Source organism: Pan paniscus, chromosome 2, assembly GCF_029289425.2.
Source record: "Pan paniscus chromosome 2, NHGRI_mPanPan1-v2.0_pri, whole genome shotgun sequence".
Taxonomy (NCBI): Eukaryota; Metazoa; Chordata; class Mammalia; order Primates; family Hominidae; genus Pan; species Pan paniscus.
The window spans coordinates 65,455,758-65,482,009 of NC_085926.1; the positions used below are offsets into that span (position 1 = coordinate 65,455,758).

The window sequence follows — 26,252 nt, forward strand, 5'->3', positions numbered from 1 at the left end:
CCTTCCATGTGGTGATAAAAAACACTGATCTCTATCTACCTCCTTCTCTGTCATCCAAAAACATTTTTCTCATGTGTTCAGCATTTTCTAAAACAAGTAACTATGCAGAAATTAATTCCCTACAGTTAAATTTATACCAAGTTAGGCTGGCATTGAACTGCAATATACTAAAGCTCTTAGAAATCTGGCAAATACAATATGAAGGATATCAAAAGAAGCCTGTAATTGAGCTGAAAAATTAATTATAGCCCTAATGTGATTCTCTTCAATCAGGAAGGTCCACTAGATGCCATGCTCTCATCTAACCCTCAGAGCAACATTAATATCCACACCAGACGGACAGGAAGGGCAGCAGTCAGACCCAGAGCAGACTCGTTTCTCTGTTTGATCCTCAACATTTTTCTTTTATTAACTAAGACACACATACCAACCATAGTCAAGCAGTCATACAAACCAACTACCAACAAACAGACACACATACCAACTGCCTACTGTCAACCAGAAACACATACTAACACCGGCAAACAGAAACACATACCAACTACCGTCAACCACAAACATGTACTAACTACCATCAAACAGACACATATACCAACTACCATCAACCAGAAACACATACCAACTACCATCAAACAGACACACATAGCAACTACCATCAAACAGAAACATATACCAACTACCGTCAAAGAGACACATGTACCAACTACCGTCAAACAGGCACACATATCAAGTACCATCAAACAGGCACATGTACAAACTACCATCAACTGGAAACACATACCAACTACTGTCAACCAGAAACATGCACCAAGTACCAACAAACAGACATACACACCAACTACTGTGAAACAGAAACACATACCAACTACCATCAAACAGAAACAAATACCAGCTACTGTCAACCAGAAACACGTACCAACTACATCAAACAAACACACATACCAACTACTGTCAAACAGACACATACCAACTACCATCAAAAAGACACACACCAACTACTGTCAACCAGAAACACATACCAACTACTGTCAAAGAGAAAACCTCTTCTGCACAATATTGCCAAGCAACCATCTGAAATGGATACCGTGTTCTCTGGGACCAAGAACAAACAAAAAAGATGCCTGTGTCCTTTTAACCTGTATCCTCATTTGTGATCATGGCCAAAGCAGAAGTGCTCAATGAGGAGGGTGCAAGGAAATATACTTGTATCAAAAGCCTGGCCAGGCTTTCCACACTATTCCTAGACACAAAGGGAGCTGGTTTCCTGGGCACTCTAGCAGACTGTGGCAACTATTTAGCATATGAAGAGAGGCCTGTGCCTTTACCCACTTTCTGGAAACAAAAGCAGTCTGTCGTCAATATAAATACAGTTTACATACCAATGCTTTCTAATTAACCTTTCACCACAGTAGTTTTGACCACAAGTGCATTTTCCTTCTTAGCCTCAGGAACCTGGGAGAGCACTAACCCTAGGCTTCTCAGTCCTTGCTAATGATAGGTTTCCAGGGGCTTTAAACAAAGTTTGGATTTCAGGATCAGCTCTGCCACTTACTACCTGAACTCAGGCAAGTAAGGTAACCTCTCTCACTTCCCCTACACTCACTTCCACAGAAAAGGCTTAACAGCTTTCTCATAAGATCAATGGGAATATTAAACATATGGAAAGTGCTTAACATCAAGATAGGCTCAAAGGAAAAGTCACAAACCACATACAACAGCAACTTATGCTATTAACAACTTATGCTATATGTTATGTTCAGTAACTTCTAAGCTAAAAGGAATATTCTAGATCAGTAATCACAACCAATAGGAGACAGACTTCTTAGTTTATACATGCCTTCCTGGACTACTGTATCTAAAATTACATCAAACCCCTTTATTCTCTACCCCCCTCACCCTGATTCATTATTTTACATAACAGCATATATCACTTCCTGGCATTTTATATTTATTTTGGGTGTTTTTTTCTATATTCATGCTCCATAATGCAAGCTTGGTTGAATTCACTACTATATTCCCAGTGCCTAAAAAAGTGCCTGGCAAACAGAGACCCTCAATAAATACCTGCAGGATGGTAGAATGAATATATATTTTAAAAATATAGGGGGCTATCAATTTTTACATTTGTTTTGAGAGTGGGTTGTATTTTATTAAAAGGATTTTTGATACTGCAGGTTGCTTTACATCTAAAATGGACTTCTTATATTTATTCAAAAACTATCTATTGGACAGAGCATTTCACAAAGCTGCTTGCCAGGTGCTAAGAAAGAGGTAATGATTCATCAGAGTATGCCCTTAAAGAGGTTTTAGTTCATACACACTGGGTTGCATCCTCAATGCACAATCATTCTTCCTTCACTGGTAAGTGCCTCTCTCCCTTCTTCCACGTGGTGACTGCAAATGCAGCCATGTTGGTAAAATATAATAACCAGTCTGCTGTGAGAGAGGAAGGAAGCAGATGTGCTGGGAAAAGCAGCCAGGCTGAGAGAGGGATTCAGGGCTCCCCGTGATGCAGCAAGCCCCAGGGCCCAACTGTTACTAAATCTGGATGGTGTATGTATCAAAAACAATTTTTAAAAAATAATCAGACAAGACATAAAAAAGTTTGAAAAGATATATACTTTCCAAGGGAAATCTATCCTAAAGAAAAAAACTGAAATCTGAACATATATTAAAACACTGATCACACAGAAATATAAACTACCATCAGAGAACACTATAAACATCTCTACACAAATAAACTAGAAAACCTAGAAGAAATGGACAAATTCCTGGACACAAACACCCTCCCAAAACTAAACCAGGAAGAAGTCGAATCCCTGAAAAGACCAATAACAAGTTCTGAAATTGAGGCAATAATTAATAACCTACTAACCAAAAAAAGCCCAGGACCAAATAGATTCACAGCCAAATTCTAACAGAGGTACAAAGAGGACCTGATACTATTGCTTCTGAAACGATTCCACACAATAGAAAAAGAGGGACTCCTCCCTAACTCATTTTTTGAGGCCAGCATCATCCTGATACCAAAACCTGGCAGAGACAAAACAAAAAAAGAAAATTTCAGGTGCATATCCCTGATGAACATTGATGCAAAGTCCTCAATAAAATACTGGCAAACCGAATCCAGCAGCACATCAAAAAGCTTATCCACCACTATCAAGTCAGCTTCATCCCTGGGATGCAACTCTGGTTCAACGTACGCAAATCAATAAATGTAATCTATCACATAAACAGAACCAATGACAAAAACCACATGATTATCTCAACAGTTGCAGAAAAGGCCTTTGATAAAATTCCACACCCCTTCATACTAAAAATTCTCAAAAAACTAGGTACTGATGGAATGTATCCAAAATAATAAGAGCTATTTTTGACAAACCCACAACAAATATCATGTTGAATGGGCAAAAACTGGAAGCATTCCCTTTGAAAATGGGAACAACACAGGGATGCCTTCTCTCACCACTCCTATTCAACATAGTGTTGGAAGTTCTGGCCAGGGCAATCAGGCAGGAGAAAGAAATAAAGGGTATTCAATTAGGAAAAGAAGAAGTCAAATTGTCCCTGTTTGCAGATGACATGATTGTATATTTAGAAAACCCCATCGTCTCAGCCCAAAATCTCCTTAAGCTGATCAGCAACTTCAGCAAAGTCTCAGGATAGAAAATCAATGTGCAAAAATCACAAGCATTCCTATACACCAATAATAGACAAAGAGAGCCAAATAATGAGTGAACTCCCATTCACAATTGCTACTAAGAGAATAAAATACCTAGGAATACAACTTACAAGGGATGTGAAGGAACTCTTCAAGGAGAATTACAAGCCACTGCTCAAGGAAATAAGTCAGGACACAAACAAATGGAAAAACATTCCATGCTCATGGATAGGAAGAGTCAATATCGTGAAAATGGCCATACTTTTCAAAGTAAGTTTTAGATTCAATGCTATCCCCATCAAGCTACCATTGACTTTCTTCACAGAATTAGAAAAAACTACTTTAAATTTCATATAGAACCAAAAAAGTGCAATCCTAAGCAAAAAGAACACAGCTGGAGGCATGACACTACCTGACTTCAAACTATACTACAAGGCTATAGTAACCAAAACAGCATGGTACTGGTACCAAAACAGATACATAAACCAATGGAACAGAACAGAGGCCTCAGAAATAACACCACACATCTACAACCATATGACCTTTGACAAACCTGACAAAAACACACGATGGGGAAAGGACTCCCTATTTAATAAATGGTGCCAGGAAAACTGGCTAGCCATATGCAGAAACTGAAACTGGACCCCTTCCTCACACGTTATAAAAAAATTAACTCGAGATGGAGTAAAGACTTAAACATAAGACCTAAAACCATAAAACCATAGAAAAAAACCTAGGCAATATCATTCAGGACATAAGCATGGGCAAAGACTTCATGACTAAAACACCAAAAGCAATGGCAACAAAAGCCAAAATTGACAAATGGGATCTAATTAAACTAAAGAGCTTCTGCTCAGCAAAAGAAACTACCATCAGAGTGAACAGGCACCCTACAGAATGGGAGAACATGTTTGCAATCTATCCATCTGACAAAGGGCTAATATCCAGAATCTACAAGGAACTTAAACAAATTTACAAGAAAAGAAAACAAACAACCCCATCAAAAAGTAGGCAAAGGATATGAACAGACACTTCTCAAAAGAAGACATTTATGTGGCCAAGAAACGTGAAAAAAAGGTCATCATCACTGGTCATTAGAGAAATGCAAATCACAACCACAATGAGATACCATCTCACACCAGTTAGAATAGCGATCATTAAAAAGTCAGGAAACAGCAGATGTTGGAGAGGATGTAGAGAAACAGGAACATTTTTACACTGTTGGTGGGAGTCTAAATTAGTTCAACCATTGTGGAAGACAGTGTGGCAATTCCTCAAGGATCTAGAACCAGAAATACCACTTGACCCAGCAATCTTATTACTGGGTATATACCCAAAGGATTATAAATCATTCTGCTACAAAGACACAGGCTCATGTATATTTATTGCAGCTCTATTCACAATAGCAAAGACTTGGGACCAAACCAAATGCCCATCAATGATAGACTGGATAAAGAAAATGTGGCACATACATACCATGGAATACTATGCAGCCACAGAAAAGGATGAGTTCATGTCCTTTGCAGAGACATGGATGAAGCTGGAAACTATCATTCTCAGCAAACTAACACAGAAACAGAAAACCAAACACCACATGTTCTCAGTCATAAGTGGGAGTTGAACAATGAGAACACATGGACACAGAGAGAGGAACATCACACACTGGGGCCTGTCGGGGATGGGGGGGCTACAGGAGGGATAGCATTTGGAGAAATACCTAATGTCGATGACGGGCTGATGGGTGCAGCAAACCACCATGGCACGTGTATACCTATGTAACAAATCTGCACATTCTGAACATGTATCCCAGAACTTACAAGTATAATAATAATAAAACACAGGAAGATGTTTATCACAGCTATTTAAAAAGGAAAAACCAATCATTTTAGACAGAATAATGAATGAACACCTTTCTATTCTCATATGACAAGATACTATTGATTAAAGATATATTTGGAGGAAAATCAGATTATATAAGAAATAGTCATGATAATCATGTTAAACAAAAAAAGCAGGATAAAAAACTACATACACAGGATAATACCAATTATCTATGTCTTATGTGTACAAGTGTGTATATGTGTGTGAGTATATATGGGGAAAGGGAGAGGTGTAGTAGACACAGAAGCAGATATATAAAGTAGATATATCCAGATATTCATGATTATTACTGGATTATAAAATTAATGCATATTTTTCTTTTATTCTTGGTGCCTTTTATATTTTTATATTTTACAAATTATAATAAATGATGACTACTTTATTTTAAAATGCTGTATTTTACCATAAAATACTACCCAATGACTCTGCAAAGTTCTTCTGTTTGTAAACAACTAAACAGCAAATGCTTCCAAGACCATTAGGAACATACCTGTAGTTGTGCTAGTCAACGTATCACTCAATGCAGCAGGGATAATGCACACTGTGGGGAACTGGGGGATCTCAGAAAGAGGAGATTGCAAAGAACTTTTATAGGATTTGTGCATGTGTTGGGTAATTTTATGTGATTTGGGGGAGGGTTCAAAGAAGTAGGGCTTTGTTCTACACTAGATGCTGTTAAGACATGGAGGTAATTCCATGATTGTGTTTCCTAATACATCTTAGCTAGCATGCAGAAAGAAGGAAGCAATGCTACAACTCTAATATTTAAAGAAGCAGCAGTCACTCATACTAGCCAGAATGGGAGGATGTGTGGTCTTTTTTGTGGTTTGGACAATTTTCATGTTTTGTCTGTGTTAAGGCATGATTACCAGGGGTCTCGTTTTTGTTCTGATCCATCACCAAGCCACGAGCAACCCCAATGCCTAACTGATAGCACCGGGCCAGTTCCTGAATAGCAAAGAATATATAAGCTGTCAGAAATATTCAGAGGCAGGTAGTATGATTAGGGTTATTTCTGAAAACAAACATAATGCAAACCTGATGGGGTTATTTTGTAGATTAAGTAATACATGTGAGTGTGATTTATAAATATAAACAGCCACATGCATGTTACCGTGTTGCTAATATCTTCACCATCACTGTCATTTATATCAATCCCATCTAGTGCAGGAGGATCTATATCTTTGGAAAGGGGCGGGCTGCAACAGAAACTTGTGCATTAGTTTCAGTTTACCAAAATGGTTAGAGATGACGGAAATTAAGACCTAAATCTTAGAAATGGACACATATGAAAATTTCAGACACAACTCTTAAAATACGCATCCCCTCATAATGTGTCACTTCTGACAAATCCATGAGAAAGCAAAAAATTTAACACCTATCCCAAAATAGAGTAATTTAAAAGAAACTTGAGAAATGGAAAATGTGGGCAAAGGTGAAGTGGCATAATGTCAGCAACTTACTTTTGATGGTTCAGCCAAAGAGAGAGAGAGAGAGATGGCATACCAGTAACATGTGGTGTATATATGATATTAAAAAGGTAACATTTTAAAAATGTATATACATGGAACTCCTGAGGACTTCTTCCTGTATTCTCATGGGTCATTTCACACTTTGGAGACTACCTTAAAAGACCTAATTACAAGAGGTCAGAATAGTGGAATTGTACATAAGATGTGTGTCAAAGGCCAGGAAGTACCCATAGTGACGTAAAACTTCCTTACTTTCAGACAGGCCTTTATTGTGATGAAATTATAAATTCTTAGATGACTCATATTGTAGCTATCTATTCAGTCTTAAGTATCTACAGAGTTCCTAAGAAGGACCAAGCTTGATCTAAGGTGTCAGAGGTCCATGAAGACTTCTCCAGAGGCCTCCCTCATGAGCAATCTCTACAGGCAGGATGATGCACCATTTATTTTATAGGAATTCCATCTAGTAGACACCCTTCCCCTCAAAAAAATGTGATGATCCCATCAAAAGCTTGCAGGCACTTAGCCATGGCGAGAAAATTAAACAGCCTGTATGTAGTAAACGGGTCACAGAAAGGGTAGGTTATGCAGAATAAAAAATAAGACCAAACTCAGGGGAACCAGGTCCTCTGAAATTTTATTTTTAATTAGTACATGGGCATAATGGGGTATGATAACACACACACACACACACACACATACACACACACACACTCAAACTACAAAAATAAATCTCCCTCTGTCCCAACCCTAGCCTTCCAGTCCCTCCCCAGAAACAACCAATGTTTTCTATGCACACGCACAATTGCATATAAACATACATTTAAAATCATAAATGGCCACTAACTATAGACGCTGTTAAATACTTTGCTTTGTCTCGTTGAACAATATTCACTCGTTCATTTACTTGTCATTCAGCAATTATTCTAGGAACCACTAAAAAAGCAGTCGAAACAGACAAAACTCTTGCCCCCATGGAGGTGGTATCTCAATGGGCCATTCCATACAGCATATAAACAATACGTCATTATTTCGATAACTGCATATTCACTCTATTGTAAGTACATGCTACAATGTACAGTCCTTTATGGATCAACATTCAGTTTGCTTTCTACTCTGCACATTCTTTTTTATAAACATTGGGCTTGCAGCATCCTCTTCTTTTATAAGCAAATATTTTGGCCAAACCCTGAACAACTGTTGAAAACACGTTCATCTATGTCAAGGCTGTATTTTGAAAATGCCTCATTCAATGACTTAGTTTTCACTTATCAACATCTATAAAACCACATCAGAGAAGATATTCATTCAAGAATTGTTTAACTAAGTTAAGATTCCAGTTGATTATTTGCAACAGTTTAGCAAATTACCTTACAGTTTTTAACAGCCTATGAAGAAAGTAAATGTCATAGTCAATCCATTTTTTTTCCTTGCAACTGTTAGGTGTGGTGTTAATTCTCCCAGCTGGTTTTCAGACAGCTTTAAAATTAACTTTGAAGTTTCTCTAACCCTTAAAAAAAAGTCAATGATTGCTTTGCCAAGAAAAACAGAGCCCTTACTGAACAAGTCAGAATTCACTAAGGTCTTATAATTTCAAATGTAGACCTTCTGGGCACTGTGTATGTGTATATATGTGTATATATGTATGCATTTGTGTATATGCATACATGTGAGGATGCATGTACATGTATGTAAGCTAACATTCATAGAAGGTCTATGATGCACTGCAGCTGAAGTAGTAACGCTGAACCACTGTTACATCAATCCATCTTACAAAATAAATACATAACCAATACAAGAGTCCATGCTGACTTATAAAACAATAACCCCAAGATTTCTTGAGCACCTAAAATGTGTACCAGGCTCTGTGCTGTTTTAAGTGCATCTCTTATGCAAAATAACTCAATGTAAGGATAGGAAAGATGACTCTTACAGTGGCTTAGATACTTTGCCACGTTAATTCAACCCCTAAGCGATAGAGCTGAATGTCAGCGTAGACAGCCTCTGCTTTAAAATCTCTATAAAGGGTATGACACTATTGTAACTTCTAAATACATCTGATAATATCTGCTTATAAATTATGAGATGGCATTTTATATCTATTATCAGAGTATAACATATCATGTAGGATTTATACAGGTTACCTTATGATTTTTATAAATGTGGGATCCATTATTCAACCCACATCTACCTACTCCACAGCTGGGTATTCTTTTTTGTCACCTCAAGGTACCCCAGAATGAAACCATGGAGAAGTTGTACTGCCCACTTTCTGCAAAGAAGCAGGGTTAAAAGCAGGAGCTCTGGAGGGCTACTGCCTAGATTCAAATCCGAGCACAGTCACATGGTAGCTGTGTGCACTGGACAAATCCCACTTCTGTTTATCTGTTTAGTGGGAACGATATTCTTGGTGGCTGAGTGTATTGAAGAGGAATACATATATGAAGAGCTGATAGCAGTGTTTGCCCTATGTTTAGGTACTCCATACAGCTTGCAACTATGGTTATTTGCCCATATTCACTCCATAACAGAATTACAATCAGGTATGTTCTATCCCAGACTCAGGGCAGAGCCTGGAGTTCAAACATACCACATGTTGAGAAAAAAGGTCAACTATGAAGTTCATTAGGAGCTTAGAACAATGAAGAAAAGTTAAGAACAATGTTCAAATGAGGAGTAAATGAAGTAATTGAGGAACTCCAAAACTACCATCCCAGAGCTCCTCAAGCAAAGGTCTCCAATAACCTCCTGCAGCCCTGTGGCAATAACCAGCAATAACCAGCTCTGCAGACTGGAACCCACTCAGTCTGATGTGAATACGCTTTGCTCTGGAGGAAGAAGCTCTGCTCATGGCAAACAGGCCTGATTGCCAGAAGTTACATTTCCTGTGAGTGAGCAGGGAAGCCACAGAAACTAGAGCCATGGGGTATTGGGGGCATCCCAGGTGAAATGAGACTCTCACCACCTCAGAGGAGCCTTCCGCCCACAGATGAAGCATCCCAATGAGGGACAAGAGGGGCAGCTGGCACACAGCTCGCAAGAAGGCCTAGGCACCCTACCATCCCCTCTCCCTGCACTGGGGACCACCAGAGACTCAGGGCCAGGGGAGAAAAGTGGCTCTACAATAAGGCTCTGCACAAAAGGGCCTCCCTTTTCAATTCCTCTCCATTTGCTCCAGCTGAGCCCAGCTTTATGCAAACAACACTCTTTTTTTTTTTTTTTTTTGAGACGGAGTCTCTCCGTCTCGCCCAGGCTGGAGTGCAGTGGCGCGATCTCAGCTCACTGAAACCTCTGCCTCCCAGGTTCAAGCTATTCTCCTGCCTCAGCCTCCCTAGCAGCTGGGACGACAGGCATGCGCCACCACGCCCGGCTAATTTTCGTATTTTGAATAGAGACGGGGTTTCATCATGTTGGCCAGGCTAGTCTCGAACTCATGACCTCAAGTAATCCGCCCAACTCGGTCTCCCAAAGTACTGGGATTACAGGTGAAAGCCACCATGCCCGGCTGCAAACAACACTCTTAAGCTCAAAATGCAGGCTACTGGACGGGTGGGGTGAGCCAACAGTTCATTAAGTGGCAGCAGGCCAGGGAAGCGGGGACGGCGGGAACGGGAGGCAGCAAGGGGGAAGGGAACCTGGCTCTCAACCCACTGGAGCCAAAGTAAACTGTACTCCAAGGGACCCCGGCCCTAGGCGGAACGAGCCTGCGGCTGATGGGCCGCCCGCGTCTCCTTGCACCTGCCCTGGCGCCGCAGCCAAGGCGGCCCCTGCTCGGGCCCTGCGCTCTGGGGCGCGGGCCGAGATGCTCGCCCAAGAAACATGGCTGTCTGGAGCCTCCGAGCTGCGAGCGCCGGGTGCGGGAGGGACGCGACCGCCAGCATGGGGAGGCGGGAGGGGGGAACTTGAACGCCCGGGCGGGCGGCAAGTGCAGCGCGTTCCAGCCGCTCCCCGGCGCGGCCACTTCCTCGCCTTCTCCTTCCTTCCCTTTCCTCCCTCTTTCCGTCTTCCCTCTTCCTCATTCCCGCCCAGTCTCCTTCCTCCCTTCCTAACCCCCTCCCCTCCCCTCTTCCTGCTGTCACTTCCAAACCCAAGGACAAAACCGTTACCTGCGCGCCCCGGAGCGGCCCCGAAGTTCGCCTCGGTCACTGCCGGAGCCCAGGCGCGCGCTCGGTGACCGCCCGCCTCATCCCCGCGCGTCTGAGCGGCCCGGCAGCAGCTGCTCCTTTTATGGGGCTCGCAGGCAGTAGGCTCGGCCAGGGTGTCCCCAGCCCGCTCGGGCGGCAGCGGCGTCAATGAGCGCTATTCACACTCCGGGCTGCGGCTGGTACCCCTCTACACGCCCCCCGGGAGTGCGCGACTGCCTGCCCGCCCCTATCCACAGGGCCTTGGACGGGGGTGGGGGTGGGGGACAACTATGGCTTTCAGGGCACCCACTAGGGGAGGGGAGTCACATGGTTCTGGCCCTGGGTAGCCAGGGTAAGAGGGGCCCACCAAGAGCTGCTACCACCTTGAAATGAATAGGGAGGTGCCGGTCAAACACTGGAGTGTGGGGTTGACTTCGAAATACAGCAGGAAGAGAGCTGAACCTTTCATTATCATCATCATCATCACTATTTTACTTATGATTATCATTAAATAGCATCTGCCATTTTATTAAGTGATTACTATGAGCCAAAAAATTATCTTCTGGTACAGAACATTTTAAAAGCCTGTGTGTTCTGGGTCCACCACCTGGCAGTTTGGTTAATACAGACAGAATCACATCTTCCCTCTTCTCAGTGGAAACCTCTGCTGGCCCCATTCCATAGAAGAAAAGCTACCCACATTAGCTCTGCATTCAAGGGCCCTTAAGTTTCTATCCTGGTCCTACTCTTTAGCCTCAAATCTGATGAATCTTACCCTCAAGAGACCCCAGGAGGGGGTTAAGTATTTGTCTTTTTATTAAAGATCAGAAAGACAAAGCTCGGAGAGGTTAAGTAATTGCCAAAGGCCACTCAGCTAAGAAATGCTGGAGCAATGCCCCAGGTCAGTCCAAGTTCAAAGTCCTGGATGTTGGTCTCTCCATGCTACTGTTTTTAGTAAACTTCTAAGGCCAAGAGGGCATCACACCCTTTTGAGTTCTGGATGATATCTCACCTCTTCACTGGCAAGAATAAAACTTGAAAGAAATTGGACTCTCTAGGCCAAGAAGAAAATCCCAGAGAGCCCTGTTTGAACCTGTCACGTCCGGGCAGCTCTTCCTTTTATTCATATACAACTTTAGTTTTAGTTTCAGGTGGACCACAGCAATAGTGATGGGAAATAATCAATTTGACTAAACTGGGATTAACCCCCAGCATGCTCACATCACTGCCTGGAATGGCAAGAAGAAATAGAATTCCCAAGGCTAAGCACCATAGCTCATGCTTACAATCCCAGCAATTTGGGAGGCCAAGACAGGAGGATCACTTGAGCCCCCAAGTTTGTGACCAGCTTTGACAACAGAGGGAGACCCCATGTCTACCAAAAAAAAAAAAAAATACAAAAATTAGCTGGGCGTGGTGGCATGCACCTGTAGTCCCAGCTACTTGGGAGGCTGAGGTGAGAGGATTGCATGGGCCTAGGAGTCTGAGGCTGCACTGAGCTGTGATTGTGCCACTACACTCCAGCCTGGGCAACAGAGAACCTGTCTTAAAAAGAAATGGAATTCCCAATGATAGGTTTGGCTCGGTGTCCCCACCCAAATCTCATCTGGAATTGTAATCCCCATGTGTCCAGGGAGAGACCTGTAATCCCCATGTGTGGAGGGAGACAGGTAACTGGATCATGGGGGCGATTTCTGCCATGCTGTTCTCATGATGGTGAGTTCTCAGGAGATCTAACAGTTTTATAAGGGGCTCTTCTCCCTTCGCTTGCTTCTCTTTCCTGCTGACTTGTTAAGGCGCCTGCTTCCCCTTCTGCCGTGATTCTAAGTTTCCTGAGGACTCCCCAGCCATGAGGAACTGTGAGTCAATTAAACCACTTTCCTTTTTTATTTTTATTTTTTGAGACGGACTCTCACACGGTCACCCAGGCTGGAGTGCAGTCGCACGATCTTAGCTCACTGTAGCCTCTGCCTCCTTGGTTCAAGCGATTCTCACGCCTCAGCTCCCCGAGTGGCTGGGATTACAGTCACGCACCACTGCGCGTGGCTAACTTTCTGTGTTTTTAGTAGAGACAGGGTTTCACTGTGTTAGCCAGGATGGTCTGGATTTCCTGACCTCGTGATCCGCCCGCCTCGGCCTCCCAACGTGCTGGGATTACAGGCGTGAGCCACCACGCCCGGCCCACTTTCCTTTATAAATTACCCAGTCTCAGGGAAGTTTATAGCAGTGTGAAAATGGACTAACACACCCAAGAAGAAAGCCAAAAGCAATTATTTGTTATACTTCACATAATACTAGAATGATTTTTCCATGTGACTTACAGAAGCAGAAGACTATACAATCCACACTAAGCATCTGAAACAGACCTTCCTTCACAAGTGTGGAAATGCATAAATGCATTAGCTAAGAGAGTGAGTAACATCACATTTACTCCTGTCTCTTTTTAAAGCAGACAAAGAGGAGTAATTTGACATGAGAGGTTCACCAAAGCAAAGCTGGCACAATTTCCCTGTGTGAGGCTCATCAGAGGACTAGATAAGCCTGATGCTGATAAGAGGCAGAAAAGGAATGTGTAAGTTGCTAACTCCAAAGTGGGGGAGGCAGTGAGATATTCCTGTCAGAGTGAAAGTGATTTTCAATTTCAAATAATTATATTAGGTCATTCATTGTGTGGAATGGAGTGTCTGTAGTACACGGCATTCCTGCTGAGAGGGTTCTCAAAGGCTGAGGGTTAGGAGGCAGAAAGCCTGTAATTAGAAGCCCTGAAGCACCCACCCTCTCTGATGAAGAGGATTGGAGTATAGCCTGTCCAGGTAATAGGGCTCAGCTCAGGAGTGTGTATATGTGTGTGTGTGTGTGTGTGTGTGTCCCTGTTCCAATTTCCCAACATGAACATCTAATTATGCCAAATCTTATAAGCTTCAGGGGAGTGGGAAAATGAGAATTAAAAGCAAACAGTGATTTAGAGAAGAAAGGTATTTGAACCCATTTCCAAAAGAAGCTTCCATTTAATACAGGGGTAAAAGAGTGGCTTATCCTTTGAAGCAGCCAGCAAAATTCCTAACCACTCTTGGATTCTGAGCTACACAACTTGCTAGTTTCATTTGCACTCATGATAGATTTTCTTAGAAGCCCTCTCAAGACTATGGGTAAATGCAACTGGGGACAAGAAAATGAGGGCTTGGTGGTGATGTCACCATTCTTTTGTCTGTCTGCACTCATATAGATGAAAATGGGCCTCCTTTGAGCAAATCTAGCTTTTCTTGGGGCCCTGATCCTATGAATTACTTACTTCGGGAAGGGCCTGTGAAAACTGAAATTTGCATCTGCCTATAGAGGGAAGTTTAGGAAATCTAACTTAATTCATTCCACAGCCACTCTTGACATGACATATGAACCTTCAACCAGATGCATGTGTTATGCCTTGGTTTAATTATGAGATGAATTCATAGGTTTTGTGTAATATCCTGATTAACTTATGTCTCCTGTTCACAGATGGTAAACGTAAAATTTCTCCAGGAGAGGGAATTATATCCTCCAGCAACTTGAGGTTTTTGCTGATCTGTTCAGTGTGGTAATACATCTAAGGGATGTTTAGTCCCCACTTCAAACATAAATAGCTATTCCTGATACTCAGATGAAAAAGAAAAAAAGATGCCTTAATTATAACTTCACTCAACTGCATTAATACCATTCTATTTAAAATAACAATACTGAGTTGTTGGGTTTTTTTTTTTTTGAGCCCCTGAAGATGGATGGAAAAATTAAGTCTGATTTAATCTATCAGCTATGCATGGTATAACAATATTAAGTCATACATTTGGAGTGTAAGTAGCTAGAGGTAGTTTCCACATCAAACTCACTTGGCCACCCAGAACTTACATTCTCTGTGGTAGGTATGAGTCTTGTCCTACATTTTGGTCATGTTCATTTATTTTTTAAGTGTAAACAGTATTGCCCTAACATTAAACAGAATGAATTCAGTTTGGCTTCAAAAAAAAATTTTTTTTAATATAACATCCTGTCTCCTTTATTCACTCAACACATTTTTTTAAAGCACTTCATATGTGCTGCATTGTTCTAGACAATGGAGATGTAACAGTGAACAGACACGGTGATGATGGTCAGACCTGTGCCTGACCAGAATCCTGACATCAATGTTGCAAGTGTATATAGAGTGCACTATAATTATCAGCCCTAATAACAGTGGTGCAAGGGGACATATTAAGACAAATGAATGAATAAGCGTCCAAAAGTTTTTCCCTGGTTTTAGGATATGCTATATATTTTTTCCATGGACTTTCTATTTGTTTTTTAATGTGAGTAAGGTTACAAATGGACAGCAATGAACTATGTTTAGACCTTGGACTCTGCAGTCTGTCTGTCCTGAGTGGGTATCCCCATGATCCATACTCACTTGGGCTAATTCTCAGTTTCGCTAATTCTCATTATCTCTATTACAAAATACAAATGAAGAAACTGAGAATACTTTCCTCGAGGTAATGTTATAAAATTAAATGAGACAATATAGGCAAATCATTTGGACTACAGTAGTGTTGCTCACCCTTTTCTTCGTTATTGCTCTAAGCAATGAGCTTTTTTAGATTTTTTTCTCCTAATCAACCCCTGCTTTCCAGTGAAATTGTAATACCACAGATATACTGTGTATCTGTTTAGGTATTGTAGGTAGATCTGTACTTTCTACATAAAAAGGGTAAGTTTTGTTTCACTCCCTAAGAACCAGTATTCACCTCCCTTAGGAGAGACATCACTTCCCTTTGAGAAGGCATGGTCAAGAGTCACTTTGGACACTATGTGATATAGAGTCATGCAGTGCTTGCTAAATCTTAGCAAAATAACAGTAATAATCATCAAAATAAACATATGATTCTATATCCCTAGACTAGAGAAGATCTGAATAAAGTCTGGTAAAAGATGACAAGAGGCACATCAGCTCTGACACCCAGGAAACCAAAGCCTGAATCCAACAACAAAGAGTCTGTTGGAGGCTGGGGTTGAGCATAAACCAAGAAGACCTTCTTACTTTCTTACCGATGGGAAAAAGAGAAGACGCAAAGCATCAGGGCAGCTGGACAAGGGTGATCACCTCTTAATGAGTCAGCTAAGATTACCCATCATTTACACATGCAAAGAAGAAGCAACACGACACCAAAGTGCTCCAGAATAGATACTTTTAGGCACAGTTCATTTTGCCTGAAAAATCCTCTTTCTACCCTTCTGTCCATCCAAGTCTCATACCTACATCAAACCCACCAAAGGTCCCACTTCCTTCATGAAATCTTTCTAGCACAAAGAACCCTCAGTCATCAGACAACCCTGATTTAAATTGAAGGGCATTCTATGGAATAACTAACCAGAACATTTCTTCAAAAGTGTCAACATCATGAAAGAAAAGGCAAGACTAAGGAACTGTCTCCGTTGGAGACATGACAAAGATATGCAATGTGAGACACTGGATTGGATCCTGCAACACAAAAAGGACATTAGTGGAGGGGAAAATGGTGAACTCCAAATAGTCACGGTTTAGGTAATAGTACTGTACATGTTAATAGTACATGGTTTAGTTAACAGCCAATGTTAATTTCCTGATTTTGATCATGATACCATGGTTATGTAAGATGTCAACATTAGGGAAAGCTGAGAGGAGAATAAATGGGAACACACCATACAATTTTTGTAACTTTTCTCTAAGTCTAAATTATTTCGAAATTAAAAGGTTTTTTTAAATGGTGATTTACTCATTCAATTTTTTCAACAAAAGTATTTTAAAGGCCCACCCATGCTAGGCCCTTCCAGAGGCTGGGGAATCAGCTATGAACAAAACAAGACAATAATCCCTAATATCATGGTTAACATAGTATTTTCCGGATTCCCTTCTGCCTCAGAATAGCTATGAGGCCATGCTTTATAAGTCTTATCCTGTCCACTACTGCCATGTCAAATTCATCTGCTCTTGTCATATCTCCTCACATTAGGGACAGGATATGGCTCCTGTTCTCTGCCTTTTGCTCATAGGAGTGGATGGGGAGGTGAGCTCCTATGTCCAATGCCTGATATGTAGCACATGCCTAGAACACTGCTTGAACATAGTAGATCTTTGATAGGTGAGAGGTGGTGCCATTTAAAAAAATATGAACACCCAGCCTGGTATGGTGGCTCATGCCTGTAATCTCAGCAATTTGCAAGGCCAAGGCTGGAGGAACACTTGAGCCAAGGTCAAGACCAGGCTGGGCAACAAGGTGAGACCCCGTCTCTACAAAAAAATAAAAGAAAATTGCCAGGCATAGTGATGCGTGCCTGTAGTCCCAGCTACTTGTGAGGCTGAGGCAGGAGAGTCGCTTGAGACCAGAGGTTGAGGCTACAGTGAGCCATGTTCATGCCACTGCACACCAGCCTGAGAGAGCAAGACCCTGTCTCAAAACAAAACAAACAAACAAAAAACCAAACACCCTTGATACAGAGCCTGATGGAAAATAGGCATTCACTTAACATGTTTCTTGCCTAGAATGTAAGAATGATCAGCTGTTGGTCTCTGCGGACTCTCAAATGTTATAATTTTATGACACGTTATGCTTGATTCTTTGACAAATAAGAATGTATGTGTGTTTCTGTGATAGGGAGAGATTGTATGAGAGAGAGTTAGTGAATTAGTTTGGAAGTAGTGGAACAGAGAAATAGAGACCTGAACTAGTACATCCCAATGGACCTTAACACTTCAAAACATAAGCTGGTACTTAAAAGATTGCATCTTCTCACTTTGAAAGACAAGAATGATCATCAAAAAAGAAACACCAAGAAATCTCTGATGTACTTTTTCAGACATTAGCTACTTACACAAATTAAAGTTAAAAACCAAATTTGTCATATGGCTTTAAAAATGCAACATGCTTTTGTCGCTTAGACTAGAATTACATTTTTCTTGGAAACACCTCCCTGCTGGTCCCCATGCCCTGAACCACCTGAGACATTTACTCACTACATATAGTGATGTCTCTAATTTCAAGATCAGTTCTGTAATGTATTTCATAAGCCTGGTCCGCTTTCAGAGTTCTCATTATCAGTGAATGTCATTTGCATCCATCTCATTATAAAAGCTAAAGCCTGAGAATTCATCCTGGACAACTCTCTTCACTTTGTCTTTAAATTCTGACAATTTTCCTCCTACATATATTTCATGCATTCACTACAATTTCTCCTGCCAATGTTCTCATCCACCATGATCTTTTGCCTAGACTACTATAATAGCTTTCAAGCTGGCTTTCCTACCTATAATCCACACTGTTACAGAAAGCAGAGAGATCTTTTTAAAAAGTAAAAACCAACACAAAGTAAATCTGATTATGTCATTCCAACAGCTTGAGTCTCCAAAGAACAAGATCCTTAATATGACCTAAAAGGACATGTCTTTTTATGGTCTGGTCTCTGCCAACTGCTGCAGCATCATCTCTCAGTATATGATTCCAGACTTGTTCTGCTCAATCCGCACTGGCCTTCGTTCACTGTTTCAGAACATTCCATGCTCTGACCACCTGGGAAAGGCTCTCTACCAAAGTACCCTTCCTTCCACCTATTTATTCTTTGTGTGTCAACTTGAACAGCAACTTATCAGAAGAACTTTCCAACAAATCCCCAGACTCGGTATGTTGTTGACCTCCAAGATGGCCATTAATGAGCCCCATTTCCTGGTATTCAGACTCTTGTGTATTGTCTTCCCACAGTGCACAAAACTGGTCTGGATGACTAATAGAATATAGGAGAAGTGACAGTATACCACCCCTAAGATTAGGTTATAAGACACTGTCCCTTCCACCTTGGTTCTGTGCATTCTCTCTGTCTTCCTCTTGGAGTATTCACTTTAGGGGAAGCCTGCTACCACGTGGTAAGAGCCACACATAGTGAGGAACTAAAGCCTCCTGTCAACAGCCATGTAAGTGATAATCAAAGTCCATCCTTCAGCCCCAGCCATGCTTTCAGATGACTGTATCCCTGCCTGACAGCCAGCTGTATCCTCATGAGAGTTCTTGAGCCAAGACCACCCAGCTATACCACCCCTGGATTCCTGACCCTCAGAAACTGTGTGAGATCATTATATATATCGTTTTAGCTTTCTCAGTAAGCAATTACCTTAAAACTTAGCAATAGATAATGAATATGCTTGGTTAGATGCCTCTGTCATATCCTCTTGTGGAATCTTGCTCCTTTTGCATATCTCACTTGGTAATTACATATTTGTTGAACTAAATCGATCAGTGCCAGTCTCCTCATCAGTTTTGTCTCCTAATCTTACCACAGTATTTCCAGAACTTTGTGACAGGCCTCAAAAACATTAGGTGGGTGAATTAATTGTCCTAGCAATACAACTGGAAGACTTCCCTTCAATCACTTAATTGCTCTGATAAATTTGCTTTTGGTAGGGAGTTAACATGTAATGTGAGCCCTAAAATCAGTCAGTAATTAATAGAAGATAACCATGTAGAGAGGTCCCCCAACCATGGCCTCATCCACCAACAGTTTCAATCTGCAGTATGCCTTCAATAGGGAGATAAACTGCCTTCTACCCACGAGTCAATTAATAACAATAAAATAGGATCTGATCCAGGTCTGTCCAGACTGCAGTCTCTCTACTGTCACTGTCTTACAGATCTATGAGTCCAGGGCACCAATAGGCTTTCTCACCCTTGAAGGATAATTATCATCATTCTCATGTTAAGTACAATGTCCTGCTTATTAATAGACGTAGAGGCTATCAATACCCAATCAGGAGTCCAAGTGCCCCCATCTGTTTCTAAACGTTTCCATTTTTAATTGGTTGATTTTTATTTTTCATGGATGACAGACACTTTATTGGCCTCCTCTCTGGAATATTATGACTATTGGTTGCAAGTGGAAAGAATTACTAAGCAAAATACAGCCAGTAGTATCACGAAGAGAGCAGACAGGCCATCAGCACACAATGTTTAATCAAAGCTGATGATAGCTGAGGCAAGAGGATCACTTGAGACTATGAACTTGAGACCAGCCTGGGCAACATAGCATGACCCTGTCTCTTTATTAGAAAAAAACAAAAACAAAAAAACAGCTGACATTAGATCCTGTTATCTTCTTACATCATTCTCTCTCATTCGTTTCCTCAAATTCAGGTATTATGGTACAGAAAAGCTAAGTTTCACTTCCACGAAACCCATGAGTTTTAGCCAACACTTCCAATGGGTTGGCTGATTTTCAAATGGGGTGCATGCTAAAAACAAACAAACACACAAAAAAAACCCTGCAGATTTGGGACCCCATCCTGATCTACCGAATCAGAATTTCCAGAGGACGAGCCTGGCAATCTACAATTTTAACCACCAACTCAGAAAATAGATTATATTACCAGACATAAAAGCTCATATGTCACCTAAAACCACTTCCATTATAATAAGCTACAAATCCAAATATTTGTTCTAAGTCATATGACAGAAAACTGAGGAAAACAATGAATCTTCTAAAGCAAAAAACTTAAGTAACTTCATTCTCAAGTACTACTCCTCTGCTAGATTAGGCTTCTCACAAAGGAACTAAAGGGCCAAATTATACATAGTGCACACGTGACAGCTCAAGTCCTTTTCACAATAGGTGAAGTTTAAAAAAAAAGTCTTACAACAACAAAGAAGACAACAGAATTCTTGTTGGAGTCCATTTTCCTCAGTGAACTCACAAAAAGCTGACTTTAGTATCTCTTTAAGAAAATCCCTTTCAGAAGCTGAGCATCTAAGGAAAATTAGCAGAAATGTTATTTTCTCATGTCAGTTATTCATTACATTAAATAACATTATGTTCCAAATTAGAGGATTAAATAATCCTAACAGTTTTCTTAGCCAGTCTTTCTCATCCTTCATGGGTCATGAAGAAGAAGGAGGTTTTGACCACAACTCTCAAGCTACTTTTAAATCAATCTATCTGAAAATTTCAGGGATACTTCCACCTGATTGAATGAGTCCATAATATTTTCAGTTTCCAAAATACTAATCATAACTTGAAAATATTTATCTACATATTATTTTAAATTTTTTAATTTAATTCTACTTGTTTTTCTTTGCCCTCTGTTGAAATAGATTTCTCTCTAATATTCTAACATTCATACAGTGCTTACTGTGTGCCAGGGGCTACACTATGTGATTTCATCCACTACTTCTTTTAATCAGTCCACACTCCTACAAGGTAGGGATCGTTATTCTCTTTTTATAGATCAGAAAGTGGAAGCCCAGAAAGGCTACAAAACTTGTCTAACTTCTCTTGGCTCATGGGTGACAAACCAGGATTTAAAACACATCTTGGCCTGGCATGGTGGCTCACGCCTGTAATACCAGCACTACGGGAGGCCAGCAGGAGGATCCCTTGAGCTGAAGACTTCGACACCAGCCTGGGCAACATAGTAAGACCCTATGTGTATAAAATATACAAAAAGCTAGCCAGGTATGGTGGCATGCAACTGTAGTCCCAGCTACTCGAGAGGCTGAGGTGGGAGGATCATCTGAGCCTGGGAAGTCATGGCTACAGTGAGCCAAGATTGCACCACTACACTCCAGCCTGGGCGAGAGAGTGAGACCCTGTCTCGAAAAACAAACAAATGAAAACACACATCTGACTTCAAAGCTTGTCTGTTTAGCAAAATACAAAACTCCATATATATATAGGATAAAATATTTAATATCTTCCCACTGTGAAATGAATAATACTATTTTAAGAGAAATATTTAGGGGATTCCCTGGTACATATCAGTGTTGATTTTCTATCACTTTAGTGAAAGTATCACATTACTGCCGCTAAATCAGCCTGTTTTGAATTAAAAGCGTCCATTATGATGGTGCACTGAAAAATGTACTCCTCTTAACTGGATTGTTTGTAATACAAAGGATAAACGCTTGAGGGAAAAGATACTGATTTTCCATGATGTGATTATGATGCATTGCATGTCTGTGTACCCCATAAATACATATACCTACTATGGACCCACGAAAATTTAAAATAAAATTTTTAGAGAATTTTTTAAATGTACTCATCATCTTTTCTATCCTTTAATAAGGAGATACTATAACTGCTAGAACAAATTCTAAAGATAGTTCTAGATTCTAAAGGAGCCGGTCATCTGCAATTAATTTAATGAAACTGGAGGAAATGTAAACTGTTTCCTGCTACTCCCACTCCTCTCCCCCTCCAGATAGGAAAAGAGGGACATAGGAAAGAAACAGCTCTGCAAAGGACAAAGAAAAGCCACCAAGTGAAACCCATCTGGTACAAAGTCACAATGATGAGGCAGGCCAATGTGGGTGGGTTTTCTACTATGGTGCCCACTAAAAACAACAAAAGACATGTGGCAAAATCTCCAAACACTAGGGAAGTCTGGGAGGAAGACTGCTCAGTGATTAGTCCAGATGGGAACTACTACATTCGCTAATATGAGCATCAGAGAAAGTGATCCATAAATTTTTGCATCAGCACAAACGAAGCCCACTTTTTAAAAATGGTTACGCCAGTAGATCCTTCCTTCAGTAATTCTTAGGGATACAAAACAATCAGTATGGCAGATATACAGGGAATAAATAAAAACAAGCTGTCCAAGGCACTTAGACAGCGTTAGACCTGGTACTTTCCCTGTTTCCCTAATGGACTCTGTACCTGAGGTTTTTGTCAAGACTTTGCACCTCCAGGTAGAAAAAGCTTTTATAGATCTTCAAACACTGCTAGGAAAACTTGGAAATGTGACAGCTATCTTCTTTTTCTATCAATAAATCTTCCCTATTTGGCAGAGCTATGAGTTATTCATAGCAGAAAGATCATTTTATTAAAGTATTTTGAGAGCTTTTGTTTCCCCTGTATTGTTGTATTTTCTCCCTCACCCTTAACAACAGGACACCCAATCTATGGCTGGAGCAAATGGTACTAAGAACTCTAACAGGACTAAGGAGGGGATTATTTGCAAAGTCTTGAGCCTTAAGGAACGAAACCCACCACTCAGAAAAATCTAAACACAAGAAGCAAAATTCAAGGAGGTGCTTAACTTGAACTCAAAGGATCCTGAAGTGTTCAGGAACAAGCTTAGGGGGTCTATGAACACCCTGAAAATACATGAGACATGAGACAGATTAAGTATGAAGTTCTGGTTTCTTCTAGAAAAGACTCAGAATCTTGAGATGCACAAGCTGAAAAGGAGTTTTAGAAATAATTTACATCAACTCTCATTTTATACATGACAAAACTAAGACATACAGATGTGATATTTACCACCTTCATTGAAAGAAAATCAAATGAGTTTCTCACTTCTTAAATCAAGCCATTGCTTTATAAAACTTTATTAGCAAGTTGAGACAGAGTCAGTCAAACTACAGCTGGGCAGAAATACGCAACTCAACTCTAACAAACCAGTGATTCACATTAATTTAACATACAGTAATCCCCCCAATCCAGTTTCACTTCCTGTGGTTTCAGATACTCTCGATCAACCACAGTTTGAAAATAGGTGCTTATGGTACAATAAGATATTTTTCAAGAGAGACCATATTCACTACATGTATTTATTCACAATAAATTTTATTACAGTATATCATTATAATTGTTCTATTTTATTAATAGTTGTTAGTCTCTTACTGTCCCTAATTTATAAATTTAACATAGGTATGTATGCATGTCATAGGTATGTATGTATAGGAATAAACAGAGTATATATAGGGTTATGTACTATCTGCAGTTTCAGGCTTCCACTGGGAGTCCTGGAATGTACCCCTGTTGATAAGAAGGGGACTACTGTATTTTCTAAAAAACAAAACCATAAAACTTACCACGTTTTATCAAATCTGAGGCAACAATTATAGCTTATGAAGCAACAAGGCAGAAGAAATACTGCCAATTAAGTTACAGAATGCCACTCATCGTAGAATGCATTTTGATTTCTGAAATGTTAAAATGTAGAACACTATGCATCTTAGAATTGATAAATATAGTATTGTAAAAAAGTAATGACTTATAGGACTCTTGGCTTGTTTTGTTATGCTTTGTTCTTTGTTGTGTTTTTTGTTTGTTTTTTAGAGACAAGCTCTTTCTCTGTTTCCCAGGCTATAGTACAGTGGCAAGATCATAGCTCACTGCAGCCTTGAACTTTTCGGCTCAAGCAATCCTCCCATCTCAGCCTTCTGGGGAGGTGGGATTACAAGTGCAAGCCAATTTGCCAAACTGATTTATGACTCTTGAAAGAACACAATATGGTAAACTTCCTTTTGTAATAATTAACAGGTAAGAAAGAACTTGTGGGACATCTCATAAATTAAAAGCCCTTGTTCCAACACAAAAATGAGACCAGTAAACGATGAGTTAATTCTTGCACAAAGCAAGAAATCATATAAAATTATTCATACGTATTTAAAGCATTTTATTTTAACACACACAGTGTTCATTCTTGCATCCATCTTTTAAAGTAGATTAACTTTTTTTGAACCTAGGTTCCCTGTTGGGATCTGTAGTATCTTTCATGATATAAACCATACTTATAATTCAGTGTCTATGATTTCTAATTTGGGCTTATTTGAAACACAGTGATAATGTAAACACACTTGCAAACCAATTTGAGTGCTTTAGATTTTTTATGACTTCCCTTTATATTTTACAGTCTTTACGTACACCTAATTTAACAGCAATTTTTAAGCAAGAGAACTTTATTAAGTGTCCTAATGGATTCCAATAAATTTTCAGGGAAATATCAGCTTTCCCTCCCCACTTACATTTCATTGGTTTACATAATATTTAATTAAATTATATTGTTAGAGTAACAATGATATAAGCAGGTTTGAGAACAAACAACAGACTATTGGACAGCTTGCAGCTCACAGTGGGAACATCAGTATGCAACTGAACACCAGCTTTCAAGGTGACACTCAATGATTCTTGCCCCCAGGTGTTCAAGCTCCAGTGTAGTTAGTCCCCCTCCCACATGAAGAGAGCTGGACTGATGTTGCAGAAATGATGGAATGTGATTCCTGAAGTGAGGTCATAAAAGACATTAAAACTTCCAACTTGCTCTGTCTTTGGTCTTTTGTTCTAGGGATGCTGCCTGCCATGCCATGAGATCCCTCAAACAACCCTAGGGAGAAGTCCACATAGCTTCCTGCCAAAACCCAGTGTGAACTGACCTGACATGTGAGTGAGACACCTTGAGAGTGGATCAAACAGTCAAATCAGACCAACCTGGATTTGAACCCAGACTCAGCCACTTAGTAGCAGAGTAACCCTGGGTAAGGTTACTCTGCTCTCTAAGATTCAATGTTCTCTTCAGTAAAATTGGTTGATGATGGTGCTGATTCATTAGGTAGTTACTAGGAGTTGTTACAAATTCAAGACAAATATTGCTGGCAATTGATAGTTACTGACTGCTTACTTGTATGAGACCAGTATGCCAAGCCTTTATATTCATATTCATTATTATCATGGTCATAAGCCTTCACAGTCCTTCTCATTTACTGAAGTAGATAATGGTGCCTGGCACATGGGAAATACTTAATAAATGTGGCTTCCAGCAATGGCACATGTAATGACATTTAGGCTTTCATGCAACTGGAAACTGGGCTCCTAGGGAACAAGATGCATATCTCCAGAGGCTGAAAGGGCCATCGGAGCTCCTACATTTACGCTTTCCCATTGTTTCACTCTTCTCAAAGCCGTCCTCCTGACTAGGTCAGGAAAAACCAACTGGAACGGAGTGCAGGGCTGGCAAATGACCTCATGAAGCCTGGACCAGCTCTCCTGCCTTAGACAAGGCTACGAAAATGGATAACAAATCTTCTAAGAAAAAAAAAAAAGGCAGAACAAATCTATTTTCAAGATTCTTTCCCTCCTTTTACAATTACAATGTGCTGCATGAATGTCCTGATTTTAATAATTCCACTGCCATCTTCTGCCCCTGTTTTTGGCCTTCTTCCATATCTAATTCTGATTTTTCTTGTTTGCTGAATAGATCTAGCCAAGGCAAAGAGACAATGAGATGGCATAAGAATGAATGAGATTTTAAAAAGAGATGGCTTATAAATAACTCCCTGCAGAAATCTTGAAATAACTGTGGACAAA

At 40.4% G+C, this 26,252-nt stretch overlaps 1 protein-coding gene across 49 annotated transcripts in view; it reads right to left on the reverse strand.

The window, feature by feature from the left end:
- Positions 1–26,252, reverse strand: part of MAGI1 (membrane associated guanylate kinase, WW and PDZ domain containing 1) — a 675,392-nt gene that overhangs the window by 178,234 nt on the left and 470,906 nt on the right. For 4 of the 49 annotated variants that reach the window (XM_055110121.2, XM_055110115.2, XM_055110118.2 and 1 more), the window contains exon 1: positions 11,121–11,398. The exons of 36 other annotated variants lie outside the window; for them this stretch is intronic. The gene's annotated coding sequence lies outside the window, so the exon portion shown is untranslated. Of the gene's footprint in view, positions 1–11,120; positions 11,404–26,252 lie in introns of those variants that run through there. 9 more of the 49 variants (XM_055110120.2, XM_055110117.2, XM_055110113.2 and 6 more) reach the window with 5 other exon arrangements.